Raw genomic sequence first — 25870 nt, forward strand, 5'->3', positions numbered from 1 at the left:
CAGAACAGTACCACATTATCTCAAAGTTATTTTTAATCTACAGCTGTGAATCTCTCTATAAGGTAAAAGACATTTTAAGATGTGGCAATATTGGGAATGACAAAAACGTTGCTTTATAGACTGTTTAAAACTGTACATAGTAAATATAATCTTTTTTTTAGAATGGCAAAATATTCAAAAATCTACACCCAAATAATTTTATTTGGTATATTGTAGACTTAACCATAAACTCGTGGCATTCAAGAGCTGTTAAACACCACAAAGATTATATAGCCCAATCATTTTTACCTATAGATAAGCAATCTATAGCCCAAAGAGTGTCTCATTCAGGGCCACAGAGGTAGTTAGAGAGTTATTCATTCAGCCAAACATTGAGAAAGGAACTGATTTGACGGGGGCTGAAAATAGTCTCTGCCCCTACAGAGGACTTGAGCCAGTATTCTGGTAAAGACAACAAAACATATATATGGATGAATTATGGGGTGCTCTGGGAGTTCATGGAGTGGGTGGGGAAGGTGACTGTTTAGGCTTTCCCAGAAGGGAGATACAGAAGCCAAATATTGATGATGACCAAGTTTAACAAGGATGGGAAGGGAGAACAGAGTGATCCGGGAAAGAAAATTGTGTGGATAAAAAGCTGTAAGTTTAAAAAGAGAATGTCACCTTTAAAAAATTGCATACAATTTAATAATATTGATGCCAAAAGTGGAGTCCATTGAGTGGTGGTGTGAGATGAACCTGGATAGATAAATAGGCCATGAAATGACTTTAGATTTCTTTTTTTCTTGGAAGGATATCCAGTCACTGAAGCAATTTTTGCAAGGGACTGAGAGTGGAATAAACAATACAACATCTCAAAGTCAGTTCTGAATTCAAACCCTGAAAGTTTTACACAGGTTTGTATACATTAAATATACTACCCTTGGTGCAAAGTCTTCCAGGTTATCTTCTAACAGAATGTTCTCCTATTATATAAATACCTGCTACTTGTACTAAGCAGGGGAAGTGTTAAAATAAGAGACAGAAGATATGAATAGCAGATACTAATAGGTATCCTTGATCATGATTCCAAGAGCTAGAACATGGGGGTATTTTCCCAGTCACTGACATAACTAAAGTATTTATAAACAGGGGTTCAAGTGTCTGTCTTTGACTCAGGTCATGATCCCAGGGTCCTGGGTTTGGGCCCCACATGGGGTTCCCTGCTCAGAGAGGAGTCTGCTTCTCCTTCTTCCTCTGCTGCTATGCTATTGTCCACCTCTGCTCTCTTGCTTTCCCTCAAATAAATAAAATCTTAAAAATAATTTATAAATTTTAATGAAATACATTTATTCAGTAAAAAATCCATAGTATGTGGACATTTTATTCATAACACTTTGATCATATTCTTACATTAGAAAAAATGAATAGCTTTCTAATTTGTCTTATGTAGAAATCAATATTTGATTTTTTTCAACTTATTTAGACATAGTATAAATGCAAGACTGGGCTGTGAAGTATTAAACAAATGAAGATATATATCCAATTAACTAACAAGTTTTTTATTAAATTTTTTATTTGTATATGGTTGACACATGATGTAATATTAGTTTCAGGTGTACAATATAGTGATTTGACAATTTTATAGGTCATGCTATCCTTGTCACAAGTGTAGCTTCCATCTGTTACCATCTAATACTATTACAGTATCATTGACCATATTCCTTATGCTGTACTTTTTATTCCCATGACTTATTCATTCCATCTGGAAGCCTGTATCTCTCACACCTCTTCCTGAATTTCTCATTTCTCATTTGCCATTTCCCATTTCTCATCTTCTCCTCTTCCCAAAGACATACAGATGGCCATCACACACATGAAAAAGTGTACAATATCACTTATTATTAGTGAAGAACAACTCAAAACCACAAGGAAATATCACCTCACACCTATCAGAATGGCTAAAATAAAAAACAAAAGAAATAAAGTGTTGATAAAGAGGTGGAGAAAAAGAATCCTGGTGCACTGTTGGTGGGAATGTAAATTGGGTGTAGCCACTGTGGAAAAAGTATAGAGGTTCCTCAAAAATTAATAGAAATACATATATAGTCTAATAATTCCACTACTGCATATTTACCCAAAGAAGACAAAAACACTAATTTAGAATTAGTGTTAGTAGAATTAGATCTATTCACCCCATGTTTGTTGCAGTATTATTTACAATTCCAAGGATATGCAAGCAACCTAAGTGCCCATAGATAGTTGACTAAGGAAGTTGTGGTGTATACACACACACACACGCACACACACGCACAAACACAAATATTATGCAGCCATAAAAAAGGACAGAATTGTGCCATTTGTGACAACATGGATAGACCTAGGGGATATTATGCTAAGTGAAATAAGTCAGTCTTAGAACAACAGATACCACATGATTTCACTCATATGTGGAATATTAAAAAAAAAAAAAGAATGAATAAATAAATGAAAATCTGAATCAGACCTATAATAGAACAAACTGGTGGTTGCCAGAGGGAATTTAACTTTTTTTTTTTTCTATAGTATTTATTTATTAAGATTCCTTATTTGGGGTGCCTGGGTGGCTTAACTGGTTAAGCATCTGACTCTTGATCTCAGTTCAGGTCTTGATCTCAGGTTCTTATGTTCAAGCCCCACACTGGGTTCCACAGTGGGTATAGAGCCTACCTAAAAAAAGTTATTATTTGAAGTTTTAAGTAATCTGAGTTTTTTCCAGTGCCTCATCATTTAAACATTCAACCACTTTTCATATGAAAATTATACTTTCATATTTGTTCCTTTAGAAGGAATAAGTTTAAGATTTTAAGTAATCTCTATATACAATAATGGGGCTGAAACTTATAACCCCAAGATCAAGAGTTGCACTCTTTATCCACTGAGATAGCCAGGCATCTCTAGAAGGAGTCATTTAATTTATTTTTTATTTATTTTATTTATTTATTTATCTGACAGACAGAGATCACAAGCAGGCAGAGAAGCAGGCAGAGAGAAAGGAGGAAGCAGGCTCCCCACCGAGCAGAGAGCCCGATGTGGGGCTCGATCCCAGGACCCTGGGATCATGACCTGAGCTGAAGGCAGAGGCTTTAACCCACTGAGTCACCCAGGTGCCCCTTATTTTATTTTTTTTAAAGATTTTATTTATTTGCCAGAGAGAGAGCGAGAGAGCAAGCGAGTACACACAAACAGGCAGAGAGGCAGGCAGAAGCAGCGATAGAAGCAGGTTCCCTGCCGAGCAAGGAGCCTGATGTCAGACTCGATCCCAGAACCCTGGGATCATGACCTGAGCCTAAGGCAGTGGCTTAACACACTGAGCCACCCAGGCGTCCCAAGAAGGAATCATTTTAAAGGCTAGAGGGACTAGATAGAGAGGGAAAGAATTAGAAAAGATAAAATTTTTCTCCTTTCCTCAGAATGAAGTATAATCACTTCCTCAGGCTTGACCCTTAATAACTCAAGGAGAGAGCCATCAGTTAATGTGCTAGTGATATTACCCTACATATACTAACAATGTAATTCTTATTGATAGAATAAGAATGTGAGGAAAAGAGATCGGTTCCTTTTTTAGTAGAAAGGTTATAATAAGCAAAAACCTGGAGGCAACTGGTGGGGAAAGTAGGTCTTTATGTACTGAGAGAGACAAGGCTGGATTTATTTTCACTAGAGAACTAGTGGAAGCTAGTAGTTAAGGAGTAGTGCTGCTAATAAGGACAGACTAGCTGAGTGGGACAGGGAAGGCCAGCTACAAGTTCTAGTGCCAGAAAACTGGTCTCACAGATCATCAGTTTCATATGGAAGACTTCGTGGCCATGGTTCTAGTGTCTTTGCAGCTTGCTGGAGTTATGCCCAAGTACTCCCTCTGATGATAACCAGCTAGAAAGAAACTGTACAGAAATAGAGTGCCTACATAAAATAGAGGATGTCCAGTTACATTTGTATTTGAGATAAATAATTTTTAAATATAAATATGTCCCAAATATTACATGGGACATATTTATATATATATTTTTTAAAAATCTACTATGTTTGATTCAAATTTAAATGAACATACTATATTTTATGGTAAAGTCTCGATAATCATTAACATATTTTTACAGTCCCCAGAGGACAAGGCAACTCAAAATAAATTATGTTGTGGAATAAAGACAAAGAATAGTCCATTCATCCATTCTTGGGTTGAACCAAGCATTTAGAGACCCCTGGGCTGTGTAATAGAAAACACATATAATAGACCCCACCAGAGGAGGGGTAAACTACTATAATTGCACTGTTTTCTTAATAAATACATTGGAAAAGAAATAAAGTAGTTTTCCTCATTTTCAGTCAAACCATTTCAAGTTGAGATACAAAACTTCATCTTACTCTCTGGAAGGGGGACAGGTCTTTAGTATTTTCCAAACTCAATTTCTCACATTCAGAACTCTGCTTTGGTACTCTATTTATATTGCTCTTCCTGTCCTTTTTCTAGAAGGGAAATAAAAGATTTCTTCAGATCCTTGTTTATGTGAAAACCTTAAGAGTTATATGCCTTACTCATGTTCCGAGCTTTTTTGTGTTATAAATTGAAGAAAATTTAAAGAAACAGACCTGAGTGGAATGTACAAATGTTTAAGATTTTAAACTAGTTTTATTATAGAGTTGCTGGTATAAAGCTAATCCTTTTCTTGGTCTTAATGCCTTTGGCCAGTAGATTCAACCACTTTTTTTGTTGTTGATTTATAATTACTCATAAGTACAAAATATCCACCTCTTAATTATTAATAAATTGTTTCACTTTAAGCTCTCCTCAAAGTATCCAAATGCATAGATTTGAGAGACGTATTTGGAATATTTTAAAACTAACAACCATGTGTATCAGTCTATTTCTGTGATATCTGGGGTCCCAGATTTTTGTACTTTTCATGGCATATAAATAAATACAATTTCAACACGTTAAAGATAGGGGGACATGCATTGTAAGTGATTGACAAAATCTATGGTGGTTCCACAGAAAGTACATGATTCTTACATGTCAAGTTGATTAGAGCTAATTCACTGTGGAAAAACGTTCAGGTTATCTATTGAAAAAATCTAGTCATTCACCACTGACATAGATCTGCTTCCAGTAATGACTATTCTGGTTATGAAGATGAATAACCTGCTTTCATCTTAAAAAATTATAAGGACAACTGCTGTGTGTTTAAATCCATTATATGTTTCCCGGAGTCCTAACAATTAGAAATGGAAAGGAAGGTTTGGTCATCTCCCCCATCTTTCCGTCAGGGCAGGCTTTTATTCTTAAGTAAATTCTCCAGTGCTTTATCTAATCTAGTTTTACATAACTCAAATGGAAAACTTGGAAGACTTTACTATAGTCTAAAAGATCTTGCTGCTGGGAATTATTATAATGATAATAAGCATACTTTGACTCTGCTTAATTCCCCACTACTTTTATCTTTGCCTCCTGGGAACAGCCTTGAGCAATTCCACACACACTCTCCTCCCCCTTGGTGTACTACCATTCAGATAATCATAAATGTTGATCACGCCCAACCTCACACATTTAATCATATTTGGAAAAATGATTTGGATATCTTTTAGCACTCTAAGTCTGCCAATCCTTCTAGCATCTTTGAAATTAATGAGAAACCTAACAGATGAAGATGAACTTCTAATAAAATACAGAATGAATGATTTTCATTATGAGAGCTCTTTTGAACATTTGAGGTTTTAGTCTGGCAAATTCTAGTGATTATTTGTTAAAGATATAAAAAAATAGAAATATGCCAGGAATATCTTCAGAAACAACTCTATTTCCATTTATGATTTTTTCCTGCTGCGGCTTCCGGGACCCATGCTATTTATTTAGTGCCAGCTGCTTTTCAAAGTGCATTTTGTCCATAATAGCTCTCATCCCAATGAAAAGTCTTCTGTCTACAAAAAACTCACTTAATGGCTACCTTATGGATTGTAACAATATTTTCAGACCACGTGGTATTGAGTGACAATGCCCATCTTCTAAGAAACATTAACATTTGGATATAATCATGACAATTTTAATTCTATTTAACAAGATTACAAGATACCTAGGCAGGATAGACAGAATGCCTGGTGGCTCAGTAAGTTTAGCCTCTTACTCGGACTCAGGTCAGGATCTCAGGCCCCTATATGCCTGGCGCTGGCTAGGAATGGGGAATCCCTGATAGCAGAGTGTCTGCTTGTTCCTCCCCCCACTAGTGGACACTCATGTGCACTTAGGCTCTCTCACCTAAATAAAGTCCTTTAAAAAAGAAAAAAGAAATCTAGGCAGAGAATTAGAAGGAGGCAGGGGCATAGTTTAAGGGATGATCGTATATTGAAAGCTCCTTCAGGATAGAGATTTTGTTTTACTAGTCCTAGTTCCTAGATCCATGCATTCAAGTTCAATGGATAGTTTTTCTTTCCATAATTCAAGTCACCATTGGTAGGGCAACTGAAGACAATATGACTTACTGCTTAACATTAAATCATTAACTGAAGAATTTGTCTTGAGTCAACATAGTTATCTTCTTGGCTCATTATTCAAACACTAGTGTTTCAAGGCTTTCTTGTGGGAAGGGAACAGCTATGAAAACCCAGCAGTGGTGTAAGGTGAAGAATTGCCTGTGAATGTTCAATACGTGCTAGATACTCTTAATAACACCATAAAGGTGAATTCAAAGAAAATAGAGAAGTTACCCATGGAAGTTATGGAGAAAATTCTTGGTCTGCTTAAGAGGTAATGTACATTTCTAAGTGATCTGATTTCTGAGTATAGAATTATTTATAGTAAACTGTTATCATACTATATATTTCTGTGGTTATCTACTGTTCTCCCATTTCTCATTTTGGCTTTCAAATATTCTCACTTTTTTTTCTTTGTTAGTGTAGTTAAAACATTGCCTTTTTTTTTTTTTTTTTTTAAACTGGTCATTGCTTTCAGTGCTGTATTATTGTTTATTCTGGTCTCTAATTTTTTACTTCTGGTTTTTCTTTGTTATTATTTCCTTCCTCTATTAAATTTCAGCTAAGTTTCTACTTTTAGTTCCTTGTGTTTATTTGAACTTTTCTTAATGCAAGCATTTATAGCACAAATTTCACTCTAACATCTGCTTTTGCTATATCCATAGGTTCTAGAATATTGTGTTTTGTTTTGAGACATACTTCGGTGCATTGCTTTTGTGGCAGTGTGCTCTTTAATATTTACATATGAAATATTTAACATTTATGTTGTAGATTCCAGTTTTATTATTGATCTTTAGTTTTGTACTATTGTGGTTGGAGAAAATACTTAGTGGGATTTCAGTCTTAAATTTTTAATATTTGTTAAATCTCTTTTTATCCGATTTAACCAGGGCATTCTTATTTTTTTTTTTTAAGATTTTATTTATTTGACAGAGAGAGATCACAAGTGGGCAGAGAGGCAAGCAGAGAGAGAGAGAGAGAAGGAAGCAGACTCCCTACCGAGCAGAGAGCCCGATGTGGGACTTGAAGCCAGGACCCTGAGATCATGACCCCAGGACCCTGAGTTCCTGACCCCAGGACCCTGAGTTCCTGACCCCAGGACCCTGAGATCATGACCCCAGGACCCTGAGATCATGACCCCAGCCGAAGGCAGAGGCTTAACCCACTGAGCCACCCAGATACCCCTAACCAGGGCATTCTTATATGTGTACTTGAAAATGTGTATTCTATTTGATGAAAAAAAGAAAAAAATATATATATATATCTTAGATCCATGTATTCTGAAGTATGCTTCAAGTAAAAAATGTTCTTATTGAAAAAAAAAAAACAACTAACTGAGGGTACTTGTTTAAAATAGAGCATATAAAGAGGGAAGATGGGATGGGTAAAATAGGTGAAGAGGATTAGAGGGTACACTGGTCATCATGAACACTGAATGATGTAAAGAATTGTTGAATCACTGTATTATACACCTTTTCCTGAAACTAATATAATACTGTATATTTTAACTATACTGGAATTAATATAGAAAACCCAATTTTAAAAAGAGGTATTCAAGTGGGATTATGGACATTGGGGAGGGTATGTGCTTTGGTGAGTGCTGTGAAGTGTGTAAACCTGGTGATTCACAGACCTGTACCCCTGGGGATAAAAATATATGTTTATAAAAAAATAATAATAAATAAATTAATAAATAAATAAATAAATAAAAAGAGGTATTCAACAGTATAAACTGAGAATCTGAATTTATCAAATGGTTAAGTAGATCTTAATGAAGAAGTCATCCACTCATTGACAACATGGTTCAGACTTCTGTCTTAACCAAAAGTAGCTTATAGAACACAATGTTATCATTACCTGATTAATAAGGGGTTTTATTAGGCCTGGTACTAAGTATTGCAATGCTCTCTGAAAGCAACAGCTTTAAAAAGATGGCTGGAGGGGCGCCTGGGTGGCTCAGTGGGTTAAGCCGCTGCCTTCGGCTCAGGTCATGATCTCAGGGTCCTGGGATCGAGTCCCGCATCGGGCTCTCTGCTCAGCAGGGAGCCTGCTTCCCTCTCTCTCTCTGCCTGCCTCTCCATCTACTTGTGATTTCTCTCTGTCAAATGAATAAATAAAATCTTTAAAAAAAAAAAAAAAAAGATGGCTGGTGACCATCAGATGCAAAGAAGAAATTGAACTTTGTATCACATTACATCTTTTCTTTAAAGAAAAGTACATTCAAATTCAAACCTTAATGTGTTCTGCTGTACTTGAGAAATTAAATGTAAAATTGCACAAAGATTTTCACTCATTTTATTTACAAAGGGACATGTTCAAAGAAAACAGAACATTCAAAATAAACATTCATTTTAGCAGTCATAAAGTTTTATAGTTATTGTCAAAATCAGATGACTTAAAATGGGAAGCTGTTTTATGTTCAAAGTATGGCTATGTTTGATCAATTAGGATTTATAGAGATGGAAATCAGTTTCTTTTATTTCTGCCACTAAGAAAAATGTGCATGAATTTTTATAATAGAATCTGTCAGTTGTCCTAAGTGCTGACCATCTCACTTAGATTGTTGAGAGCAGTATGGGGAAATTTTCCTGTCAAAGCATTCATTGTGATAGGGTAGGATTGGAAGACTATTACTAATGTCATGGGCAATGATTAAAAAAAGCTCTAGGTTTAATCCCTTCTGGCTTTATTGAAAGAACTACCAAAGTGACATAGTGTCTTAACCCACAGGCAGATTTATTAGGGTGGAAATCGCTCTTGCTTTGTATTTAATTAGCTTAGTCTGTGGAGGGAACCTGGTAGCAAGGAAATCTCTCACTCTGACACAAAACATTGAACAATGAACCATACTTCAAGCTAGTAAAAGAGAGGCAAGGACATTCTAATAAATTAACTACTAAGGAGAAATTATTGTTATCAGATCATATCTTTAGAGCAAGAACATATCCCTACATCTTTATTACTTAATTCAAAAACTTTGGTTTGCCTGATTTTGCTTGGGACACTAAATGGGAAAACAGGATAAATTGTGGCATATGGGATCATTGGTATTACTGTAATAATCTGGATCCAACTTGTTACAAACCCAGTTATGGAAAATTGACCATACTTTATATATATCATCTCATTGTTGAGTTACTCAATACTGGCAAAAAAGCAAAACTGAATATTAATTATCAAAGGATATAAAAATTTGATTAAGAAAAAAATGAGGAAACCATCTAGATTCTTAAATTTTAGTGAGTTCACCAAGATTCTAAGTGAAAAGACTTTGTTCAATGCAAAATAGAGGAAGCAATACAGAAGTTTAATTGTGACAATCTATGACATTAAAAAAATAGATTTTCATAGTTTTTTTTCTTTTTTTTTTTACCATGTTATCTCAGAAACTGTCATCTCAGTGTACTTATGGGAGAACTCACCTTTTGAATCACTAGCACAGATAAGTACTTTAAGCACGTGAGAAGCTAAAAACAAAAACAAAAACAAAAACAAAACCCAAACACCAAAAATATCCAAAAATGAAAGAAGATCCCTGAAGAAAAGTGATACTCATAATCAATCTAACAAGAGATGCGAGATTTAAAAAAAAAAAAAAATACTGAGAGAAACTGAAGATGTGAAAAAGTGGATGCAAATTCAATTAAAATCTCAGCAGAGTTTAAATAATGGATGAGTTCTATTTTTATAGTGTTAAGTGCAAGAGAAAAAACAGCCAAGAAAATCAGGAAGAACAACTTCTATTTACAAATTGAAGGACCACTTTTCAAGACTTACTATAGAGTTATAACTGAGAGTATACTATTGCACCAAAAATAACAATTAAACCAATGAAACAAAACCACAGGGAAGAGACACCTGGGTGGAGCAGTTGGTTAAGCATCTGCCTTTGGCTTAGGTCATGATCCCAGGGTCCTGGGATCCAGTCCCACAATGCACTCCCTGCTCAGCAGAGACCCTGTTTTTCCCTCTGCTAACCCCTCCCCCTGCTTGCACTCACTCACTCTGACAAATAAATCTTAAACAAAACAAAACATAAACAGGGAAGAGATGAAAAAAATCTTTAAATACCTTTATCCAAACTCACAAAATTCATGGAAGTCAATTCCAGGTGGATTAAAGATCTTAGTGAGAATAAAGTCTCTAAAAGAGAACATAGAATCTTCATAAAGTGAGATTGGGAAACATTTTTTTAAATGTAATAGAGAAAAAAAAAAAACCACCCACAAAACCCTAATTAAATTGGGCCATACTTATATTAAAGATTCCTTTTTTGAGCGTATCATTAGAGTATCCTAAAGGCATATCAGAAAGAGAAGGTTTCACACTACCTGTATCATTCGTTATAAATATCATGAAAATAAAAACTATAATAACATAATATATGCCTGCCATAATCACTAAACTTCAAGACAGAAAACGCTAAGTGCTGGCAAGGATATGAAGTAACTGGGTCACCTGGGCGACCCAGTCAGTTAAGCATCAGACTCTTGATTTCAGCTGAGGTCATGATCTCAGGGTGGTGAGATCAAGTCCTATGTTGAGAGCGCCATGCTCAGCTCCGAGTCTGCTTGAGATTCTCTCTCTCCTGTACCGTCCCTCCCCATACTTGCAATCTCTCTCTAAAATAAATAAAATCTTTAAAAAGTGAGAGTGAGATGAAATAACTGAAAACTAATCTTCTGCTAGGAAAAAGATGTTCATAGTATCTACTGAAAGTAGAACATATGCAAAACTTAGGAAGAAGCATTTCTATGCCCCAGTACATATCAAACGAAAATCTCTGTATGTAACAACAGCAGAGACATATTAGTGAAAATGCTCAAAGCAGAACTATTTGCAACAGACCCAACTACCTACTAACAGTAGAACAAATAGTACCATTTCTACAACAGTGCAATGGATAATTCACAGAAATTAACGAAATACTCGTACCTGCCACACCATGGACAAATCTCACGATCATGGCGTTGAACAAAATAAGCAGACAGAAAAGATTACCTACTTAAAATCGATTTCTATAATAAGCAAAATCAGACAAAACTGATCAATTTTGATAGAAATGAGGTCGCCTTTACCTTTCGGTAAAAGAGGCAGGTCCTTGAGAGGACTTCCCAGGGCAACAAGAGTTCTGGCTTCTGATAACACCCCACTTCTTAGTGGTAACATTTACATAGAAGTAAAAAGTTTACCTACCTTTAAGAGTGTTTACAGAAGAGGCAAATGCCACCCCACGAAGAACAACACAGCTTTGTACCAGTCACACCTCACCTGGGATATGCACAATGACAAGAAACAAGGCTGAACGATGTCAGATGAAAGCCTGGGGAATCTCTCAGCTCTGACACTGCTTCCTTTTTGTACCTGGCGTGTGTGTGCGTGTGTGTGCATGTGTGTGTGTGTTAGCATCTACTTTTATAACCCCTTCAGATGTATGTGATTAGTGGTCACTCTTCAGCTCAGATATATTCAGTCAATCCCAGTTACTCCCATACAAACCATCTCAGCTGCTAGTTGAGGTGCTCAGTTTGGTACATTAGCTTGGAAGTGATAATAAGCTCTTAATGATTAGATATTAATAATTCAAGGAGGATTTGGCTGAAGGTAAAATTCTTAGACTTCCTGAGGCTGGAGGAGAGACTATCTATTTGGCTGTCTTTTCCACTTATACTTTAGTTTTAAAAATTATCTAAATAAAAAATATTTTACTCTTCTACTTAGAAATTGTTATACTTTTTCTTAAAATGCTTTTGCTTTGTTTTGGAATCAATGGTTCTATTCTAAACAAACACATTGATTCTTTTTCCTTATTTCATTATTATGTTGCATAATCCAGATTACCATTGAGGATATAGGATTTGTTGGCTATAAGCTAGTAATAAAATATTTTATTTTAAATTAACAAAATGTATTTAGAACTGTTTTATGGTAAAGTTTGATCTAAAATGATTTCTGTCAAATTTATAGGCTATATGTAAAAGGTATTTAAGAGATTACAGTTACTGAGATGTATATATAGTATAATAATCCTTTTTAATGTATATCCATTTTATAAAGTATCTACCTGGATTGGTTAGAAAATTCTTATCTTATTTTTTTAGAAAATTCTTTTTTTAATATACTTAAATGTTTTTTTAAATTTTCTTATTAATGTATAATGTATTATTAGCTCCAGGGGTACAGTTTTTAATATACTTTTTAAAGCAACATACTTTGTAATTCTCTATGAAAATCCATACATTTTTACACTAAATCCCTAGTTGTACAATGCCATAAAATATTTTTTTAATAATAGGAAAGTCTTATTATTCATTGAGAGTTGTTTATTTTGCACCCCCACAGAACTAGAAAGTTCCTTCTCTGTCTCTGGCCTTCTCTAGGCTTAATTGGTTTACCACTGACCACCAAGTTGTCCAGGTAAATTCCACCTGCTCCTTCCCTATGTCAGTTATGTTTGTTAACTATTCCTCTGGCAGCCCTTCTGTTTAACCCCTTCTTGCGTTTACAGAAGTACTGTGATTTCATGATTTCATGATGTTAAATGACCTTATACTTTGACCTTATACTTTGCCCCTCTTTCTTTCTCCAAGTATCTGTAGGTTTTTTTACCTACATGTGATACCACATGCCAAATGCTATGGGAAGGAGGGGAGAGTAGGTGTGGGAGGGGCAAACAAGAAATCTGGAGGAGGCAGAGAAGTGAAAGTTCATATATTAGTTCATATATTAAAAGAAAATTTATTTGCACAGAGAAAATGTCCAAAGGAAGAATCAGCAAAATTTACCATGGGTGGGGTATGAGGTCATTACAATTTTGTTCATTTGTGTTGTATATATTTATTTCTTTCAAATATTATATTTGAAGATGTATCCTATATCTAATGCTTTTAGTGATTTTTTAAAAAAGAAATTTACTTCTAGTTTAGAACTATGTTTAAAGTTGATATTAGTTTATTTAGTGATAACTTTACAATTAAAATTTCAAATCTGAGCATTTGGATACTGAATCTCTTTTATCTGTTCCTTCTGCTAATATTTATTTTTTCTTGTAAGCTTTTCTTTCTTTTATACCTTAACTACCACAAGATCGAGCTTACGGGGAAAGTGATGAGACAGCCGATTGATGACTGGAATGTGGAAGGAGAAGCAATGGAATTTGTTTCTTCTACTGTAATCTGGAGTTTAATGAGCTTAAGATAAAGATAGAAATGTTTATCTTTCAGCCCCACTTGTACTCCTCCTCCTCTTATCTGCCACATTCTTGAAAACACTTTCTACTTTCTTCTTTTGAAAACACTCAAACACACACCTTCCATTTGACTAAGAACTTACAGAAGTTTATTAAATAAATAGGTAAGTGTAACAAGAAGTAAAGGTAACTGAATGAATTCACCATTGAATGGAAAGGCTAGAAGCAGGTCCATATGTGTACTGAATGAATTACAGTGAAAATCTGATTTTTAGTTCTCTATAGTAATCCTGACACTATTTGTGCCAGCATTTGAATTGATAGAATCTTCATACTGAACTATTCTTACAATATTCATCAGAAAACATTCTCCTTCAGTTCAGGTGAGGAAAGATAAATTAAGTTTATGAATTTTTCTTTCTTGATATTATCACTTCTGATGTAGAAAATTTTTATATTAAATTTACCTATTCCTGGAAATAGTATTGTTATATTTTTCTTCTACATTGGACATTTTTATTTGATTTTTATTAAAAGGCATGTTTACTAAATTTAAAAAAGCCCTAGCTACACCATATCTCTTTTTTTTTTTGATCATTTGAAGGTCTGACATCATGTTTAAAAGGAATTATTTAGTAGGAATATCAAACCTTTGCCTTGAAAGTTCAAGCTTGCTTTGATATGTGTATAGATCTAAAATGCTCATAAAAATCAAATACTGCAAATGATTCAGCTTGTTATGTTTAAATGAAGATGTGCCTTTTTTTTTTTAGTTTGGATACCATTAATTTGTTATAAAAGAGAGACATGAAAATTATTTATGCGATGAAAGATTTCACAACTTCACTGGAATGGGCAAGATGTACGGATATTTTAAACTAAACTGAAACATAAATAAAATATTCAATGACTCCATCAACTTAAATTTTATAGGGCATACATAACTAGTTGTTTGTAGAACAGGTAATACTGTGAAAATTTAGGTTGAGAATGAATATAAAAATGAGCATGGTAAGTGTTATATCTTCATTATATATATTAAGCTGAATCATCTGGAGAAAGAGTATTTGGAGGTAACAAAAGTATCAAATGTATTAAAAAATATGTTTTTTTTCTTTCCTATAATATTACCACACTCTAGAAACAACTTAGTAAACTTAAAAAAACTTAAATAAAATTATTTCAAAATCTTTAGAAACTTGAAACTTTTCTCCACTAAATTTGGATCTCCATAGAGTAAAATATTTAAACACATCTACATAGAAAACTGTAGGAACAGTTTTTCTTCTTTTTTTCTCCTATATTGATAATTTAGGAATAAAGCAAATATTTAAAAACAACATGAAGATATTTTTAATAATTGACTAAAATAATAAATGTTTATTTATATTTTAATTGGAACAGATGTAGACCAAACCTGTTTTCATCCTCTAAATTTATTGTGATATGTAACTTTCATTCTTATGATGCATGTAAGAATAGGCTGGTCAAATTTAGTTCTTTATTTTTTCATTTATGTTCAATTTAGAATCATTAAAGAATCAGTTTAATTTTATACTCAAATTATAAAATCATTATTACTTTCATTTATCACATTTATTATTGGAATTAACAGGTTCAAGAAATATTTTCAAATGCAAGTTGAAAAAGAAACATGCTTCCTCTAAATCTCAGTTAGCTGGAAAATGTATATATCACTTTTATGAACATTATCTTTAATAGCTTTTTAAAAAACTTATTGGTTTACTTTTTATTTTCTTTGTGATTGTTAATTTTTTCTATTTAACTATCATTTATCAATTTAACTATCATTAAAGAAATGCATCTAAAACATAATCTTTTCTGTCTTGCAATGAATTGGTTAAATGTCTTAAAACTAAAGAATTCCTTTAATATTATAAAAATTGAGCTTCCATTGACAGCATTTAATTCCTCAACATAGTTATATTAATAAATGAAAAAGAAAAAAATTATTCTCAACATTAACCTCACACAAAAATAGTCCCTAATAGGGGGTACCTGGGTGGCTCAGTGGTTAAGCGTCTGCCTTCCGCTCAGGTCACAATCCCAGGGTCCTGGGATCCAGCACTTCATGAGACTCCCTGGTCCCCAGGAGTCTGCTTCTCCCTCTGCCTGCTGCCCCTCCTGCTTGTGCACTCTTTCTTGTTCTCTCTCTCTTTCTCTCAAATAAATAAAATCATCAAAAATAAAATCCCTAAGGATAACTCAAGAACAAAAAGATTACTTAGAAAAAAGTGTTTGGGAACATGACCTTGCAGTTTTGCATTATTTCCCCAGCATCTATAATGGTGCCTGGAATGTAGTAACAACCTCAAAAAATACCTTTAAGTAAATTTTGTTCAACCGTTAGCAGTCTCGAACCACTCTATTGTTATTACTGGTAGACTTTCTATTAAATAAGTCGAGAAACTATTTTAAAAAGCATAATGCATTGTCTTCGAGTGACACAGAGGATGTGGAGGAAATATAGCATTACTTAAAAGTAATATATTATGATCTGAAAATACTAGTTTAAAATCAAATACAGTGAGAAATTTCTCTGGGTTAAGTTCTCTGATCCCTAGATAAATTTTTACTCCACTGGCTTTTATGTGTACAAAGAATGAAAGTTGAAATAAGCACTAAAAATGCCTGATAACCTCAGATGTTATGTAAATATATGAGCCATTTTGCTAAGGTTTGTAAAAATAGCTCTCATTTAATAAACATTCTGCACCAAGCAATACAAAGGACTAGCTAATATATTTTCCTGTGTAATCCTCATAATAATATTTTAGGTAATATATAGTTAATTCTATTTTATAGGTCAGCAAATCAAGTGAGAGATTAACTTTCCCAAGGTATCATAGTTAGTAATATCAGGAATATCATAAATACAAAATATTTAGCTCCAAAACTCATGCTTTTAATCATGTTGGCAAATTGCCTACTTTTATCACCCTTGACAGCAAGTGGACACAAAAATATAACATAACCCTCGGGCCAATGTTTTCTTCTTACCATCTTGGTGCTGACTATTAATAAAATGCATATTTTCATAATGTGACTAACTGGATTTCTTTTAGTGGAAAACATGCTTTCTCAGTTCTCATATTTATGCTATTTATGGGTTCTGTTTTTCTTTTCAATTTGAGATATTTCTACTTTCCATTTCCCTTTCTTTTTCCTTTTCCTTTTTATTAGAGACTCATCTGAGACTCTCATAGAGAAACAAACAACAGCAAGAATAGCTTAATGTAAAGAACCTTTTTCTTGGTGAGTATAGTTCATGTGGGTGAGAGCACACAGTTTCATTCTTGCTAAGTTTGCTTACTAGTATATAACAATCAAAATAAATGTGAAGTAGACAAATAGCTTACATTAAAAGAAACAAAATATTTTTAAATATAATAATTTTAAAGGATTGTAATTATATACTTTTTGGATTAGAACAACAGGTAATATAATTACATATATATATAAAATATATATGAATATAATAAAAATCTCTGATTTCTAATATCTAAAAATGTCTCAAGGAGAAAACTAGTGCTGATGAAAGGTTGAAAATAATCTAGTTTATGATTCAAATGCTGGCCATTGTTATTTAAAAGAGTATATCATTAAAGTTCTGTGCTTTTTTTGTTCTTTTGGATTTCTGTTCATAGTAGAGTCTAGGTGTGATTCCAAACCTTCTATCTAGTACAGTTTTTATCTAGTCATTCATATTATCTCCATTTTGATTCTCTAAATAATGTCAAAAAGTAACCACCAAATTTGAAATAGAATAGCTATTAAAAGAATTTCTCCATTTTTTGATGAGAAGACATCAACGTTTTTTCTGTAAAAGGCTAGCTGGGAAATAAATAGTACAGGCTTTGTAACCCATGTGGTCTAGTGTGATTCTGCCATTGTTCTGTGAAAGCCACCATAGAAAACACATAAATAAATAAGCAAGGGCGTGTGCCTATAAAACTTTATTTTTGGACAATGAAATTTGAATTCCATAGAAATTCCACATGTCAAGAAATATAACTGTTATGATTTTTGAAGAAATGTAAAAAAAAAAAAAATCTGTTCTTAGGACATATCGAATCAGCCATTGGGTCTAATTTTGCCATGGGCCAGAGTTTCCTGGCTCCTTAGGTAAATAGAAAAAACCAAATAAGGTTATTACCCAAATGAGGATAGGGTGTTTCCTGAGCCATCACTAAACAAAATGGATTATTCCTCAGCTTTCACCATTTCTGGCTAATTGCCATTTGATGTTCAGATCTTTTATATTGTCTAAGAATCCATTTCTATTTACAATGTTGTAAGATATCAGAATATCTTACACGAGATTTGTAAGTCATGTAAGTCAGCTTTTGAAGGATAGTGGTCATTTCATATTTGGCTCTGACTTTAATATTTCCTCTTAGTATATTAACTTATATTTGCTCTTTCTCAGTTAGGCTTAATTCTAACACCAGTGCATTTTTGTTCAGTTTTTGAATCTCAACTAATAAAAGGGATATTTTACTTTTTAAAATTCCCCTTAATAGTTTAACTACTTTGAGAATCAGAAGAGAATATATTGGTTTAAGAGATAACACAAGACATATGGAATAGGTGTCATTTTGACTTCATAAGTTGTCCATTTATTCATAAAGATGCCACTATCGGCCTTATTAGCTCACTGCAAATTAGACAAATTGCAGGGTGTTCTAGTGCCCTTCCAGACATCCTGCTTTGATTTGTCATGCCTTGGGGAATTTCAAGTTAATAACAACTTAAACTTCATCTCCTCAGAACTAGTTTATATCTAATTATAATAAAGCATGTTCTATTCCCCATCTAAAGTTGCCATCAATACTGTTAATAGATCCTTTACTTCCTGCTGCACTAAGTGGAGAATTTCTAACATACAAAGGATGAACTTACTGATTCTTTACACACAATACTATAAATTTGCCTTTTCTTAAAAAAGAGTTCTATAGAATCAGTCAATAAAATTTCTTTTGCTTTATTTTAGCTGAAAAAAAAATGTATGTCAAAAAATTCTAATATCTTCTTTTAAAAACGTGAATGCAAAAATAAGACTTTTTTCCTCTTCTGGTGGCTTGTATTCAGAAGTTTCAGTAGTTTCTTATTTCATTCAAAAGTATTTTATATAATCTAGTAATAATAACTACTCTGATTTTAGAAAGGAAGAAAATGTCTGGTGTGAATGTCTTAAATGTTTAGAAGTCAATACTTACCAAAAAAAAAAAAAGTTAACTCTATTTTTAGTACTGGTTTTATTATTCCATCTTACAACATTATAGTATCAAGTTTATCATACCTTTGAGCACTATTCTCAGTATGCTCTATATGTGCACTTAAGAAAAGTTTATAATTCACAGACTAATGCTGTTTCAGTATCCATTTCTACTTTTGAAGTTTCATAATTTAAGGGCATATCCAGGAGCACCTGGGTGGCTCAGTTGGCTAGCATCTGCCTCCAGCTCAGGTCATGATCCCAGGGTCCTTGGATCAAACGCTGCCTTGGTCTCCCTGCTTGGAGAGCCTTCTTCTCCCTCTTCCCTCACTTCCTTCCCTCTTTACTCAGGCTCTCTCTGGCCCTCTCTCTCTCTTTCACTCTCAAATTAGTAAATAAAATCTATAAAACTAAATAAAAATAAAAATATATCAATAGAAATATTAGCGATAGGATCTTGGTGGATATAAGGCACACATAGACTTGTCCAACAGAACAGAACAAAGGAGTTCGCTCTTTTAAAAAATTATTTCTTTATTTATTAACTTGAGAGAGAGAAAGAGCATGCGAGCCAGGGGAGGAGCAGAGGGGGTGGGAGAGGGAGAGAGAAAGAATCTCAAGCAGATTCCATGCTGAGTGGGGAGTGTGAGGCATGGCTGGATGCAGGGCTGCATCTCACCATGCTGAGGGCATGACAAGAGTCAGAGGCTTAACCAACTGAGTTACCTGGGCACCCCAGTTTTATAAATTCTTGCATATTACAAGATAGAGTAAACATTACAATTGTGGAATGATATCAGAGAATGTCAAAAAGCCAGTTTATTTCAAAGACTATTTTTTGTTGTTTCTGCTTGACAAGAACTTGTACCATCTCTAACCACTCTTCAGTTTTCCCTTAGCTTGATTCTTATCTGTAGTTTGGAGTGCCCAGACTCAGACTGTGGAGTTTTTTACTTTATGTGTGTTTTTCCTCCTGGTATTATCTGGCCTTTGTGCCATCTGTATGCCAGATAGTCTCATCATGTGCCCATACTGAAATGTTCTAAATATAACCTGTAAGTTATATAAAACTTACTTCTTGAAATCTTCCCTTGAATTAATAGTAGAATTCTCAAACTCAGATTGTACAGCATGAACTCCTGCTCTCCCCATCCCGAAACCCAACCCTAAACACTGTCTCTTCCATCTCAGATGATGGCATCACCATCCTTTAGAATTCTCAGGCCAAAAATATTGAAGCCATCCTTTTTTTTTTTCCCCCCAATCACACTTCATGTTCAGTTCATTAAGACAGTTAGCTGACATTAAATACAAGATATTTTCCATAATAAGAGCACTCCCTCACCCTCCACCTCTCTCATTGGCATCCCGGTTTAAGCAGCCATCAAGTTTTGTCTGTTTAGAGCAAAGCTTTTTAATTATTTCTGCTATCACTCTTACCATTTTACCATCTTGTTTTTGTTTGTTCATTTTCCAATATGGGTAATAAGAGGAATTCCTTTAAAAAATAGATGATATTATTTTTCTTCTCACATACCTTCATTGGTTTCCAGTTAACTCAGTAAAGACAGAATTCTAACAAAGTCCTATAAAAATCAATAAAATGTGATCCTCAGCTACACATCTGATAGTCTTCTCAACATTTCTCACCTCAGCTTTGTTACATTAAGCTTTTTTTTTTGGTTCTTCAAATACACTCCCGTTCAATTCTTATGGCCTTCACACGTTGTTTCCTTGGTTTAGAATGCTTTTCTTTCATAAGCATGTGGCTCCTCCCTTAGCTCTATAATATCCTTGTTCAAAAGTAACTGGACTGCCCTCTCAATCCTATTTAAAATTAATACCCACATTCCTGTTGCCCTCAACTTGCTTGGATTTTTTATTTTATTTCATAACACTTACACCTTCTAATAAAATATATAATGTTCTTACTTTGTGTGTGTCATTTATTGACTCAACCAGCTAGAAAACAACTGTGCCTTACACACTGTAACTTGTAATAAATGAATGGAAGTCACAGGAATTCCCATAGTAGGCCCATATAATTTACAATTAGTAAAACAAAAGTTTTAATATGAACTGTTTATTACCTCATGCAGATGAGAGAGACAAGTAAGCAGTCCATTTTGATATGGAATTGTAAATATATAAGCAGACAAATTTTCATGGAACTACATTTTCACAGAAAAGATGTTTAGGGTCAAAGGGTGAAAGGAGAGTCTTACCCCCCTTCCACCCCCCCAAAAAACAGCATCTGGCAGGGCATTTTCAGAATCACTGGAAATTATCAAATTAATAAAATCTGGAAAGTGAAGGGAGGAGCAATGAAATAGCATAGAGAATTTAGAAAACTACATCCAACTTCAATGAACTGTAACCAATGTCCAACATGCAGTTGGAAATGCAGGAATATTGCTGACCAGTATTTCAGGGAAGTTGTCACAAAATTGTTAGAATTTCAATGAAAAATTATATGATAGCTCCATGAAATGATGGCTACTGAGCCTGGAGAGGTAAGAGAAAGCAATTGTGATGTCCCTCATAAATAATGTCAAAGGATACATGCCTCTTCTTTAAAAAAAAAAAAAAGTGAGAGCCATATGTGTGTTTAGATAGATATCTGATTATATTTAGTTTAATGTTTTATATATTTCTAGTGGCTGGACAAACATAAAACTGATGAAAACTAAATGATCATGGAGATATTCATTACTAAACTGTTGCAAAAATGCAGATAAGACGTGAGGAGACATGAACCGAGGTCATGGTATAAAGTTGAAATGAATTTTAAATAATTGTCAGGTATTGCTAACTATTTGCATCAGATACATCCAAAATTTACCATGACTTAGTGTGGCACAACGAAATATAATCCTTGGCTGAACAGCCACTTTTAAGTAAGAATTTCACCCAACTGATTTAATAATCCTTGGTGGTCAGCTAGCAATTTTGGCAGCAATGATGAATACAAGAAAAATAAAATCTCTGGTACATAAGATAGCTAGACTTGGCAGTAAAAATGGGAGATATGGAGGAAAGTAGGAAGATGCCCAGGATTTTTGGTTTGTGTTCAACAACTAGTCACTGATGCCATACATTAAATGCAAATATAAATAGAGAATTCATTTTAGAGGGTGAGGACGATGCATTTGAGGATTTGGATAACAAACAAAAGAAAACCTCCAACATATATGCACAGATCATTTAAAAGCAGTGGGTGTTTTTTAGTCCAGGATGAAGAATCACAAGTCCAGAAAACAGAAAATTGATGATTGCCTAGAAGCATGGAAAGTGAAAAGTGGTCAAGGCTACCTCTGACTTCTGGAATGTAAATACTTAAATATGGACAGAAGAAAAAATAAAACAAAAAAATAACTAGTTGCTAATCTATTGAGTAATTAAGCACACTAATGAGAACAAAGAAACAAATTAATGAGTGTTTCACATACCATCTTATTTAATATAATCCTTGTATCCAACATATTTAACTGAGCCTAAGAAGTAGCATATCTTTATAAAGTTACACATACAGAAAATGGATATGCCATGTCTTCAATTTATAGTGTAGCAGGAGGAGGATTAGCCATATGTGCTTTGTAATATTTTCTCACTTTTCTTCATATCTAAAATGTTCTCCTGAAAATAATGATGAAGGCTGTCGCTTAAAAAACAAAAAGCCATGGCTTGAAAAGTAGGACATTAGGAAGCATGGTGCCTGGATGGCTCAGGCAGTTGAGCACCCAGCTCTCAGATCATGAAATCAAGCCCCATGCAGGTCTTGCACAGTGGGCCTCACACCCCACATGGAATTGGTTTGAGATTCTTTCTTCATCTCTTTCCTTCCTCCTCTTCCTCTCCCCTGCTCCTCCTCTTCTTCTACCCTCTGCTCCTTCCTCCCATCGTGTGCATTCTCTCTCTCTCTCTCATAAATAAATACATAAATAAAATCTGTAAAGAAAAAAAAAAATGAGCAGAGTCAACATGTTCAGTATAGCCTGTAGGTCTAGAAATCTAAGAACAGTAAAATACCTCTTGGTTTTTGAAAAGCCAGAAAGGGTGCTTTTAGTGCCTACCCCAAATTATTTTTCTTTCCAATTATCAAAATGTTTACCATTAGAATCCCCCTCTCAGATCAAATTACTTTCTCAGGTCTACAGAGAAAATTTAGTCATAATGTATCAAACAGAGATTTGGAGGTGTTAGTTCTATCAATTAAAACATTATACTGATTGTTAACTTTTTAAAAAATTATTTAACAGGTATAAAACTATGTTAGACCAATTAGAATGGTGTTAATATATAATGAATAGAAAATTAAGGGAAAAATGGTTTTAGCCGTAGCTTGCTATATAATAGCAGTGGAACTCAAAAAAGATGTCTTACTGTCTCTAAGATTAAGTTTTATATTCTTTTAGAACTCAGTTCAGATATAATTTCAGGCTAGAAGTCAACTTTTAACCCCCAGGCGGAGATTATTTCTTCATCCATTGCATGCTGTACAGTTTTCTATTCATTCTTCTATTATTATACTTAGCACACTGAATTGAAATTATAATGTTTGTGCCTTTCACGAGATTCTAAAGTTTTCAAGGACAGGTTTAGGATTTAGTCATATTTATGCCTCGTGTATAGCACAATGTTTACCGTTTAGGACACTCCCCTCAATGACTGTGGAACTGTAAATATGAGTCATTGATGTGTGTTTATGTCAAAAAATTTTTGTTTATTTCTTTACACCGTAACACCTTTCACAGAGAACTTAGGAGCCTCAGAGAAACACAAAAGATTAGAAACACAGCAAGGCCAGAATAAATTCACATTAGAACCGAAGGCTCAGACTAGGAAGGTTTTAGCTTGCAAAGCTCCTAAAACAGGCTTTCCTGATTAGGGTGTTGCAATGTACCGTGCTTTGGAAGTGAGAGACTATTTAAGGCCAGAGATACAATGTTTCTGAAGAGAGAGGACACACAATAATGTAATGGAAAGATCTATTGACTAGCTCTCAACCCTGCCCAGAGCACTACTTCCTGACCCAAATGTAACATCATTCTTCCCCACAGGTTTTACGGCAAACAACCAAGGAGCATCAACATCTTACACAGGCAAGCATCAAACTATAGCAGCTGCAAGGAAGAGAGAGCCATCAAAAATAAGGCATGGCCCAGAACCCTTAGGGGAGAATGCATCAATTGCTTTAAAAGGACCAGAGTTCTGGGTTGCTATGAGTGCCAAGGAAGAGGGGTGGTGATTCAGGAGAGTAAGGAAAGGTGGGGCTCCTCAGCCTTATGTTGTTAAAACATAAGAAATCTTTAAAAGTCACATGCAGAGAACAAACTGGTAGTTGCAGGGGGTGGGTGGGTGGGGGGACATTGGAGAAATAGCTAAAGAGGATCAAGAGGCACCGAGTTCCAGTGATAAATAAGTCACAGAGGTGAAAACATCACATAGGAAATGTAGTCAGTCATATTGTCATAACATTGTATGGTGACAGATGGTGACAGCATTTATCATGGTGAACACTGAATAAGGTATGGAACTGTTGAGTCAATATATTATATATGTACCGGAAACTAATATAACATTGTATGTATGTTAATTCTACTTCAGTGAAAGAAAAGGACAAAATTTTAAGAAATAAGATAAATCAACTCATCGCATATAAACAATTGTAAAGAATCATTGCTCAGGACTCTAGATGGATGTCCAGATTTCAGGGAAATTACAATTTCATATCAAAGACATAACCTGTAGGGCGCCTTGGTGGCTCAGTGGGTTAAGCCTCTGGCTTCGGCTTAGATCATGATCCCAGGGTCCTGGGATCGAGTCCCACATTGGGTTCTCTGCTAAGCAGGGAGCCTGCTTCCCCTCTCTCTCTGCCTGCCTCTCTGTCTACTTGTGATCTCTGTCTGTCAAATAAATAAATAAAATATCTTTTAAAAAAAAGATATAACCTGTAAATTGTGCATTAATAATATGATAATAGGAAAGAAGATCCAGAAGATTTACTTACAATTGTGGTATTGGGTGGGGAAGAAGTTCTATATGATTTTTATAAGATACTTATTAGTAAAAGAAGTAAGACTCAGAAAATTTGTTGGGAAGGAAGAGTGCAGAATATTAAGACGTACAGCTTACATTCTGTCCTGTAGGCAAATGGAGTTTTAAGAGAAATAGCCACAAATATGCAAGATGAATTAAGGAAGGAAAACTGGAGGAATCAAAGGCAGTGTAATTATAACATTACGCTTGCAGTTCCAAACTGGATGATTGTGTACATATGGATGTTTATTTATCAGTTGCAATTATTAATTATGAAATTATTGATTAATAATTATTAATTGTGTAATTATTAATTATGAAATAATTATTAATAAAATATAAAATAATAGCACTTTTAAATAAGCTGCTTTCATTCTGTAAAGCTGAAAAAATTTATTGTAATCTCTATAATATTACTATTACTAAAATTATGATGCAGCAAAAACTGTTCTGAGAGGGAAGTGTATAGCAATCCAGGCCATCCTCAGGAAGCAAGAAAATCCTCAAATAAACAATTTAACCTTACACCTAAAGGAGTTGGAGAAAAGAAGAAGAACAACAATAGTGAAACACCCAAAACCCAGTAGAAGGAAGGAAATCATAAAGATTAGGGCAGAAGTAAGCAAATTGGAACTAAAAAGCAATAGAATAGAACAATAAAACAGGAGCTAGATGAACGAAATTGAAAAACAGACAGACTTAAAAAAAAAAAAAAAGAAAGAGGACTTAAAGAAACAAAGTCAGAAATGAAAGAGGGGTAATAACAACCGGCGCCACAGAAATACAAAGGATTTTTGTATTTTTCTTTAGTATTTATTATGTCTTTTGTATATTACTTTTAAAATTTATTTTGTATTATATTTGTATTATTTTGTATTATATTTGTATAATTTTGTATTATGTATTATGAAAAACTATACACC

At 34.1% G+C, this 25870-nt stretch overlaps 2 long non-coding RNA genes across 4 annotated transcripts in view; one reads left to right on the forward strand and one right to left on the reverse strand.

The window, feature by feature from the left end:
- Window positions 1–16095, reverse strand: part of LOC309849171 — a 136649-nt gene extending 120554 nt beyond the window's left edge. For both annotated transcript variants that reach the window (XR_014303537.1, XR_014303538.1), the window contains exons 1-2: window positions 15689–16095; window positions 11677–11751 (exon numbers count right to left, since the gene is read on the reverse strand). This is a non-coding gene — a long non-coding RNA (uncharacterized lncRNA). The remainder of the gene's footprint in view (window positions 1–11676; window positions 11752–15688) is intronic.
- LOC309849170 overlaps window positions 6586–25870 on the forward strand; it is a 61422-nt gene continuing 42137 nt past the window's right edge. The window contains exons 1-3 of one of the 2 annotated variants that reach the window (XR_014303536.1): window positions 6586–6754; window positions 12823–12897; window positions 14443–15350. This is a non-coding gene — a long non-coding RNA (uncharacterized lncRNA). Of the gene's footprint in view, window positions 6755–12822; window positions 12898–14442; window positions 15351–25870 lie in introns of those variants that run through there. The other variant, XR_014303535.1, reaches the window with a different exon arrangement.

This window comes from Mustela nivalis, assembly GCF_964662115.1.
Source record: "Mustela nivalis genome assembly, chromosome: 15".
NCBI classification, from domain to species: domain Eukaryota; kingdom Metazoa; phylum Chordata; class Mammalia; order Carnivora; family Mustelidae; genus Mustela; species Mustela nivalis.